A 10,701-nucleotide genomic window follows, 5' to 3' on the forward strand; every position below is an offset into this window, starting at 1 on the left:
TGGTTCATACTTGGTATGATCACAGTTTCAAGGGCTTACTTACATCAGAAATAACTAAGAGGCTGCTAGCCTTTTGGGGATCACTTTCAGGCCCTCAGCTGCACCAAATGTAGCATGGAAGAAGTTTATCTGTTGGTGAAGCTCACGATCATATTTCAGAACTGGGTTTCATTTATCTATCTTCAGACCTCCCGAAAGAGAAGAGCTGTTGACAGAATATGTTTCATAGAATCGTGGAATCATTTTGGTTGGAAAAGACCTTCATGCCCTGCACCTGAGGATTGTCTTGTCAACTGGAGCAGAGATCAGACTGGGGAAGGGGATATTATGAGTGGTTTGATTTGATATATTTTGTATTTTTTCTTGGTCTCTAAAAGTAATAAGTTTCTGATTATCTGACTACCTGCTAATAATTCTGAATCTATTAGAAAGTGGCAGATGAATTAAACAGATATCATACTACAGAAATACACAGCCTGAGTAGTAAGTGAAGACTTAAATTAGAAGTTTGCACCAAAGCAGGCAGCAGCAAGGTCACTGTGTTTCCTCTTCTGGACACTCAGCCAGCAAACATCTCAGCTGGGCTTGCTCCTGCCTTGCCCAGGGCCTGGAGAGTACTGAACAAGTGTATGCTGGAGGGAAGTCTGAACACATGGCATTGCAGGAGGTAAAGGTAACAGAGGGAAACAGATCGCTGCAGCAAGATGGAGAGGAACTGGGGAGAGAACATACATCTGGAAGAGAAAATGTTTCATTAATTCCAGTCAACATTATTTCCAGATGAACTTGTTTTCATTTGTGAGACTTCCTTGTTTCCAGACTTTGGGGCCTCTAGCTACAGAAAGTGATAAGAAATATGCCTTTAAATAGTAAATATCTGGCTGAAGACCAAATCTTCCAGTCTCAGTCTGCCCCAGCATGACATTAAGCTACATTTCCTATTGGAATTAAAACAAAAAATGACAGATATCAGGGAATACATTTCAGTACAGATCTTCAAAATGTTCCAAATGCTTTTGTTTAGAGATTCTGTATATTTAAATACATCACTGAAGTGTCAGTCTTTCAGGATATGACAATACATGTTAAGCAAATTCTGTTGTCATCAGTGTGCATTTCTATAGCTCCTAGCACTTGTGTATGTTCCATCTTCACATGTATAGTCCAGTGGAATCTCTACACCATGTTAGGACATCAATACTATTTGGGAACCATCTGTGTTCATCTCATTTTCAGAGAAAGATTGATCCTCTCTGTTTTGCCCAGAGATGATTCATTTTCATTTGATTTTCTGCCACTGCTTCCTTTTACTTTGTCAATTCTTTTTATTTTCAAAAACAGAAGAAATGATAGAAAACATGAGAATCCACATGAATGCAAGATAGAAAAATATCTCAAATCAGTGGCTTTTCCCTCTTCTCTAAAGGACATCTGAAAAGACACATGGACAGCCTTAACATTATGTCTGGCATACATGCAGCTGTTCTGACATAGGGTTAGCCAGTGTTGTGTGATACAAGTAAAATAATGATACTGGCAAAATGTACGTCGAAAGTACTCAGCACCCACTAGGAGGAAGCACTCAACAGCATGGCAGCAAAGGCACTGCGTTGAAAACTGGTTCTCATCTGGAGGTAAGCCTCAGGAGGGTTGGGAGAGGCTGTACAGGTACACCTCTCCAACTGGAGCCATGTCACATGCTCTTGAGCGTGTCCTTCCCTGGACGTCACTAATGGATTCACTGCAGAAACAAGAGAATTAAAGACATTTAATTTTTAATTTTCCAGGTTGGAAAAGACCTTGAAGATCATCAAGTCCAACCACAGCCTAACCTAACCATAGTACCCTAACTCTTAACAACCTTTGCTAAATCATATCCTTGAGCACCACATCCAAATGGCTCTTAACACATCCAGGGACATGCTTAACTTCTCCATCCTACTCTAGGATAGTAAGAGATAATGTTTTTGGAAGATAACTCTTCTCTGCACCCACTTGAAATCTCTTCCTGTACTGAATGAGTGAATAGGGTAAATAAATGACTTCCCTAAACATTCCTGCTCACTGTGAAAGAGACCTAATTCGTAGGTATCTAATGGTGTAGAAAGGAACCTTACTCCAGCTGTGCTATGACAACACACAAGGTCAGCCACTAGTAAAAAGGCAGAGGTAGACAGAGAGTACAAAGGCTGGGCCTCATACTCTATAGATGCAGGCACGGATGGCAGCGAAGGGTGGGGAGCACATAACCCCAGTGGACAGATTGTGGCACCAGTATTCAGATTATCTGTGCAGGTACACTTCTGATTCTTACAGGAGGAAAGTAGAAAAGCACAGAGTCTCCAGAAGCATTCAGACTCAGGAACTGATCTTCCTCAGGAGGCTCCCTGCTAGCAGCTTCTCTGCAGAACCAGTAGCAGGAATATGACATATTTGTGGCCATAGCAGCTTTGTATTAATAAGTGCATTGCCTGCAACTGCTCTCTGGTACTGCGCTTGTTAGGCTTTGTCCCCTGACTGAACTGCTTACTCATCCTGACTGGGTCACCATGTTAATGTGATGGTTCAACCATATGTAACGTGGTATAATCTCAAAGCTGTATGAACAAGACTTTAAGACATGGCCCTGTGTGACAAGATCTTTGCTGATCCGTCTCTTACACATTGTAATTTAACTGCTGTCGTTTGCCTTGTGAGTCCACACATAGCCAATAATATTAATGAAATCATATGTAGCTTTCTCTGCTACATCAGTGCAGAAAGACTTTTGCTATAAATATTGAGGCATACGCTTCCATCAGACCTCCTTAATGACAACACTCTGAAGGAATTAATTACAGATTGTAGTTTAACTGTATTCTGGCAGAACACTCTAATGCAAAGCAGACTCTCTGTGGATTGACCTGTAGCTCAATGAGCTGTCAAAAAGCAGCCCATTCGCCAGGAGGCTCCTGTCTGCCTGCCAGAACACCGCACTACCACTGCAGGCCTCCAAGATGTCTGCTGAGGCCCAGATTATGTCTCTTCTTTACACCAAACTCCACAGACCTTCAGCCAACTTCATTCTCTTGGTTTGCTTTCCAGTAAAAAATAGCTGATGGAATGATGCAAAAGGTTGGGTTTGTAAATGTGAGCCTTGTACAAGTAGGTAAACAAACAACAGCAAAAGAATTCTGCAGGGTTTTTTGAGGCAGTTCTAAAACTTCAGGTTGCCAGAGCCAAAAAGTAGGCAAAATTTTTCTACTCAGTTCTGCTCAGCAGTGTATTCTATCATTAACTTACAGCACTGACTTTTCTGTAGTGTTGCAGATTTTTAAGTGATTACATAGACAGTAGGGAAGGAGAAAAGAGGGGAGAACGGTTCTGTTCAAGCAAAGGAGGAATCAGTAATGCAAACTCTCAATACTGGGCTAAATGTGCTAATACAAATGACCTAGAAAACAGCATAAATACTTTATTTCAGTAACTGTGTTGGTATGCAGCACAATAACACTCGGCTTTGGAGTTTACTGATTCCAGGACATAGGAAAATTGGATTTTCTTAATAGAAACAGCATCATGGCTGACTTAGTCTTTTTTTAATCAGTAAACTGAGCAAGCTAGACTCCTTCATTCTGTCAGGAACATGGGATCAGAGGGCATAAACTTAGCTAACACAGTTTATTTCCTTATCTTATTTGGTCCAAAATATCCTTTCTGGGATGCAATAACCTGATGGCTTCTGACCAGTGTTCAATCCTGCACAAACCCCTCAGGCAAGTGTAAATTAAAACAGGCATTTTCAAGATCAAAAATACTGAGACACTCTCCCTTTGTTTTTCTTTGTCTTTCTTCATCTTTCTCTCTTTCTCGGTGTTCTTTTCTCTCCCCATTTCATTTTTTCCCTCTTTCCTCCTTTTCTTCTTTCTCTTCCTCTCTCTTCCATTTCTTCTTCCTCTTCCATTTCTCAAAAGAAAATCAGGACTAGGAATTTGAACATCAGTAGAATAAAGTTGTCATCACAGAATACCATCCCTGATCAAACTCTGAAGAAAAACAGTCACCTCCAGACTAGCTGTGTATTCAAGAGATATTTGGAGGCACTCCGTTTCCAAGAAAACTCTAACATGAGAAAGAAAAACTGTGTGACATTTATTTGTGTCAAACATTACATAGGACTTCTTCTAAAAGCTTTGAATTGCATTTGGAGGATCAAGGATATTTTACAGTAGTTTAAAAAAAAGGTTTGGCTTCAGAATCTTAAAGGACTTGAAACCACGTGTTCTGAAGTTTAAGCAAAATTTTATGTGTTTTGCATCATGTGGTGACTAACACACAATCTCCCATCTAATTTCATAGTGTAACTGATAGGTTGTGGGATAGCAGCATTTATTCCAATATACAGCATAGCAAAATCAGTGAAAAAAAAAAATAGATTCAGCTTCACATTGGATGACAGATTATTGCATTCATTAACTATTTGCTCACCACAGCCAACTTTACTCCAGCCTATCTCGGGTACCTCCACTACCAAAACCATGTGGGGGAAGACAGTAAGGTACTTCTCAAAGAGCTGTTCAGCTCTCAGATGACAGTCTGGGCACTTTCTGCTCATTTCTGTTGCTCTCTATTGAAAGCTATGATCCTCTCTGAGCCTAGACAGGATCCATCTATACCACTATTGACCAGGCAGGATCTCCTTGGTAAAGACCATCCCCTTTTTCAATGGAGGAAGAGTTATTCTAACATTCATGGAAATCTGTCCTTCAAATGCCTCTATTTCCAACTGTACAGTGACAAGAAAACTGGATAGCTTAGGTAGTAACTCTGTATTCTATGTCTTGTTGACAGACATTTTCAAAAAAGAGAGAAATCTGAATTGTAGTTAATGGTGAAATATACATTTGTAAGAAAGGCAATTTCTTTCCCTGCCAGAATATCTAATCAAAAACTAAATTTAGTAAGCGTTCAAGTATTTCATATGACCGTAGGCATTACTAGACAAATTGCCTGTGCTTGTTAATTGTCATTAAACAGTTACCATGGCCATGCTCCTTCCAATTGAATAAGGTGTGAGCATGTAGGTTGGCTTCTTACAAATCATTGCCTAGATGAGTCTCTGTACCTCCAGTGAGTATAAAGAGTGACTGAGGGAGAGTTGCAGTCTAAGATATCCAACACACAATTTTCTGCAGCAAGATCTCAAAACACTGGAAAACTTAAAACACCAGTGCAATACTTGAACTTTATGATACCACAAGTAAAACCGTGTGAGACATCTGCTCAGGAGAAATAGACTTTGTAACCACCCTCACAAAGATGAAACTCAGAGCAACAAAAGTGAAAAGTCGGTACTCTGAAATATGCCACTGGGACATAGCAGTAAAGAAGAAATATTATTTCTAATGATATCATTAAAAATCAAAGTGCTGTTGACAGTGTTAGCTTTTCAGAAATTAATGAACTAGAACTTGCTGTGAGAATTACTGCACATAAAACAGAATCATGCTGACGCTGTGCCAGAAGCTGTGATGTTTACCAAGAATTAATTTATAAAGTCAAAACTCAAAGGAAGCCAACTTCAATTATGACATCTAAAAAGTGCGAGTAAATATAGGATGAAAAAATCTCATGAGAATGTATACTTTTATAAATGCAAGTACAACATTAGGTCTATGCTAAAATAACAAATATGTAATTGGTATTTGAAGCATTTCCCTCCTGATGTTTATTTCTAAAAGGTGGTGCTATGGACTCTGTTTTTCATATTGCTGTCCGAATAACTATTAATTTTTCACTGGGATAGTGTTTGTTGCCAGTTTCATGTAACAGGATCTGTTTTGAGTGGTTTGATTTGTTTTGTTTGTTTGTTTTGATTGCATATGGATTTACCTGAGCAGGAGGCTTCGAAAGAACGACAGATGGGAAAGAGGAGCATATCTCAAGATATCCATCTCTCAGCAAACTCTGCAGATCTGTTCAAAAATGAGCTAGAACTATTTTCTTTGACGATTTCTCTTCTTTTCTAGAGCCAATCTCTACCAGGAATGATCAAAGAAGAAAATGCAGAATGAGCCATCCTCAGGCCAGAAAGGACTTTTCTTTGCAGTGGGCTGGGAAGGGATCCAGGGATCTGCTGTGGATGTAAAATCTCTATTCCTACTATCCCTACCCTGGGCTTGGGGGTAAAAGCAAGCAAGCAGCCTTGCCATACTAAGCCTCAACAAATATATGGCTGCTCTTGTGATCACAGACAAGAAAAAAGATCTCCATTATATCATGTTTTAATGCTGGTGAAGCTAGGAACCATAGAGAAAGCAGTATAAACTACTTCTGAAATGTTTTATTACCTTCTACATCAAAATGATTAAAAACTGATTCAAAACGAGGATTACAGAGATGCAAAAAGTCAGCAATGAGCAGGCCCCAGCCTCCAATAAGAAGTGGATAAGTGAGAGAGTGTACCCACGCTTCATGGATTTACTCACGAGCTGAAGGGATGGAACAGGTTTATCAGTATAATACGGAGCAGTGAGCATCTTTTTGTCTTTCATAGTGTCGCTCTGCATTTTCTGTATGGTGTCCACTTCAACATTTGAAACAGTGAGAATGTATATATGTGTTCTTTTTATCATGTTCTAAACATGTCTATTGCTGTTTTGACTTCTTGGTGATTTTCACTAGCTTGCTTCAATGACTATAGGAATAGTTCACTATGTCCAGACTACTAGTGCCACATACTTAGAAATATCTTTTTGAATCTTTAGGGATTTTGAAACTGCGACTACCCTGTAGCAAGCTGCAGAGTGCATATATTTGTTGAGTCAGAGCAGTTGGGACTACTTCTATTGATTTTATTAACTACAAGATGCATTCTTCTGTAGTCTAGAAGTGAAAATTGTGTTGTACTTTATGTAGTGTTCAAAAATTGAGACTTTCTGTGTTCAATTTGCTTAAACAGCCATGTAAGGTGTTAAATAGCAGTTATTCCAAGCATGCAGTTATTAAGCTTTTCTGTGGTATAACTGCTAGCAAAATCTAGATAATGCAAATGTACACTTACTTAACTAGGGGCATGTAGAAAAACATTACATGTATTCATGAAGATACCCAGGAAAGTATCCATCTCTAAGGCTTTTTGACATCCTTTAGCTCAGAACAGGAAGCCCCCACTGATTTAATTTACAAAGAACTGTACGCTCAACAAAATACTGAACCTAAATCATGTTTAAAAAACAAACAAACAAAAAATCAATAAGCATGAAAACAATTAATAAATGTGGAATTAAAATGTTTTGAGAAAAAGATCCTTCAGTTACGGATGCCAATGCTTCAGGCCATTAGGCATCAGAAATTAATTTTCTGGAATGGATGTACTGAAATTACCACTCATTAGAAGCTGATGGCTGCCAGATGTTAATAAGATAGTCGTAAATGATTATCATTAGGTATAATAATGACTAAGCTCATGAAGTGTTTCTTGTTTATGGGCCTTTAAACCACAGCATGTGGACCAATGTCTGGATACATTTTTTAAACGAAAATGCATTATATAAAAGTCTGTTCTCTACCAGATAATGAGAGGAAAAAAATAACATTTCAGTCTGTAATAGCCTAAGAGTTATTTTGAGGTCAGTCTTCCACTTTCAGGTAGATAGATTTCTTGCTGAAGCCCACATCCATTATTTACTTAATTGGTGCCTGTATGCTGGTTAAACTGACAAGGAGATCAACCTTTGTTGTCATTTGGCTGAATGGCACACATTTGTATGTATTTTTTTCACTATATTATCTATTTTAAATAGTATCCAGAACAGCATAAAACCTGATCCTGCCTAAAGGTATTTATGACAGGTGCTGACTATAATGACTGATGATACTGCAGACTTGAGCTGGGAGGACTGTTTCTAGAGGGTGTCAGCAGCAGAGGTATAGAAGAATTTCTTTCCTCTCTAAAATACTTATTTTCTAAATATTGTAATATTTCTATGTATCTCTGGACTTCTGTCGTTTCTTGTGTCATGTCACAATCTCTGCTGTTGAATAACTTGAAAAGCCAGAAAGGAATTCCTAAGCTCTTTTAATTCGCAGTGAGTGTTGTACTCCTCAGTAATATGAAGGGATAAGAACATCCTAATCTAGATTTCCATTCAGTAATGAGTGTTAGGGGAGTTCATTTGTCAAATCTTGGTGTACCTGAAATTACACTGAACTCTGTAGAGCAAGCTTTCATTTCAGGTTGATTAAATCCAGTGAAGAGACTTGTGATTCTAGTCAAAATCTCACAGAGCCTGACCTGCAGGGCTGTGAAAGCTTTTGCCCTCCCAGGCAAAGCTGAAATTTGCTGAGTAATTCTGTAGGCAAAGGAGCCTACAAAGTAAGAAAGTCTGCACCTGCAGCAGGAGGAGCAACAAGTGCTAGGTGCTGATTTTTTTTTTCCTCTCTAAGGCTTCTATCCTTCAGACACAGACCACACCAGAGCCAACTCCGCACATCCACAAGGACACTGAGCTCAGAAATAATTTTCACCTGCTTGAAACCTCTTTATCATGGCTGTTTGGTGCCTTTGAACTGTGCTTGGAGATCTCATACCTAAGAAAAGTGCTGATTTAGCAGCTACATATTGTTATGGTAAGCGTTAAAGCATGTATGGAAAAGTCAGTTTTCTCTACCACCTTGGTTGTTTGCAGTGTTTCAAAATATCTAACAGTAAGCTTTCAGCTGGAAGGATTTCTTAAACAACAACATTAATTTTACCACTATATTTTCTGTTTACCTCAATCCTGCCATGTAAATTTTTTTCTCTTATTCTTTCTTTGGATGAAGTACAGCTGGCTGAGCTTAGCACATATGCTAAGGACCTGAACAACTCGACTGACTTGTTTAAATCCAGTCCTCAAAGTCTAAAACTCCCAGCAGTCTAAAAGCATAATTTTTCCTCCAGATAAATATGGAAAAGCAGCAGCAAAATGTGGAGACAGTTCCCTATGGCTGACCCTTTTCACAGCATGTTGGCATTTATTCAGAGCCAGCCAGGTCCTTGAGTCTCTCTGGAAAGATGAGCAGGGCCCAAATGCCCCACACACTACTCATGCAATGACAGACAAGGGAAATAAATGAATCTTGATGTTGCTTAGTTAGTGAATGTATTCCACATCTGTCATGAAGGTGTGTTGGGTTTTTATTTTTTTTTTCCTTAAGTGCTCTGTGGAGTTTCAAATCCCAGCTGCAGCTCCATGTGTGACTCAACAGGGCACTGACAGGGCCAGCGTTGTCATCAGGATTTCAGTCCCCTCTGTCCTTTCTCTAAATATTCCCCTCTACTGTCATTCCCTGCTACCTAATTGAATGTATAGGATTAAATTAGTGGTCCAGACAACTGATGGATGGGAAAATAACCTCCCAGCTGAGCCAGAAGCATCCAGGAGGCAAAGTTCTTGTGAAAAGATAGTGCTTTCCTTGGCCAAAAGTGCCTGCTTCCTTCTAGCTAGGCAGGCATGTCCTCTGCACCTTGAAGTCCCATTACTTAAGAGCCAGCTTTCACTGCCGTGACACTTCAGGGACCCAGGAGTTTGAACAAGGCCTCTATGAGGCTCATTAGCTTGTAAGATGATGTCAGCAGCCTTCTTTTTATGCCTACTGACAGATATTAGACACCTACTGGCTGAAGTAACAGCTGAGCAATGTTTTTTTTGAAGATATCAGTGGCGCCTAACTAGTGGGATCAGGCTCCTACATACCTTTGAGGTGCACAGCCAAGGAGATTAAGTGGCTTGCCCAGAGTCACATAGGAAATCTATGGCAGAGCCAGGAACTGAAACCAACTTTCTGACTTAACCACAAGATTACCATTCTTCCATGTATAAAATTATTAATTCTGATGCTTGTCAGGAAGCCTGGGGCACAGGATGGGTACTTATTAATTGGAGCCAGACACATAAACATTCTCATTGATTTAGGTATTCATTTATTTAAAACTAGATGAAAGAACAATCTGGTATCTCATTTGGGATCTTACTTTAGTCACTCTCCTCCTGGTTTACATAGAGTTGAGGATGCACTGGAAACTGACCAGATTATCCCCATATATGGAACCCTTTCTTATGGGCCTATACATGCAGTAGGACTCATTACAAGTTGGGAAGGTTGGTTTCGCCATGTATCATCTCAGTCCATCTTTCAGATATAGACAGTGTTGTCACACATTCCTGGCTGGAACTTGTTTCTTCATTAAGCCAGTGTGCCAACAGTGTATTTCTGCTAGTCTGAGTTCAGCTCAATTGCTTCTAATTCTGTGGTTCTTTCATTATTCTTTGCTGCCTTGAGAAACAAAAAAAGCAAATATCCAGGCAAGAGGGAGGACATTGGCACTGCCAAGGTTTGAATACTGAACTGGTATGTTTATGTTAGGAAACGAGGCTCCCTGTCTATTTTTCAGTCAGTGGAAGAGGATAACTTCTGGGGGTGACTCAAGGAGCCTAGTTTGCAGGCTCTGACTTGCCCTCTGGGGGAGACAGCCTGTCTGCTCAATCAGGAGAGCCCAAGGCGGCAAGGCTGGCAAATGTAGGCACTGAGGCATTTAAATTAGTGTGCTTTTAATACATTCCTTACACCTTGCACACCTCCTGTTTATGCTTGTGGTACTGGAGGGAGGATCATGAAAACACTGGATCTTATATTCTGAGCTGATACGTTGCTAGAGGAGGAATAAACCAGTGAGAT

This window comes from Coturnix japonica, chromosome 1 (genome assembly GCF_001577835.2).
Source record: "Coturnix japonica isolate 7356 chromosome 1, Coturnix japonica 2.1, whole genome shotgun sequence".
Classification (NCBI taxonomy): Eukaryota; Metazoa; Chordata; class Aves; order Galliformes; family Phasianidae; genus Coturnix; species Coturnix japonica.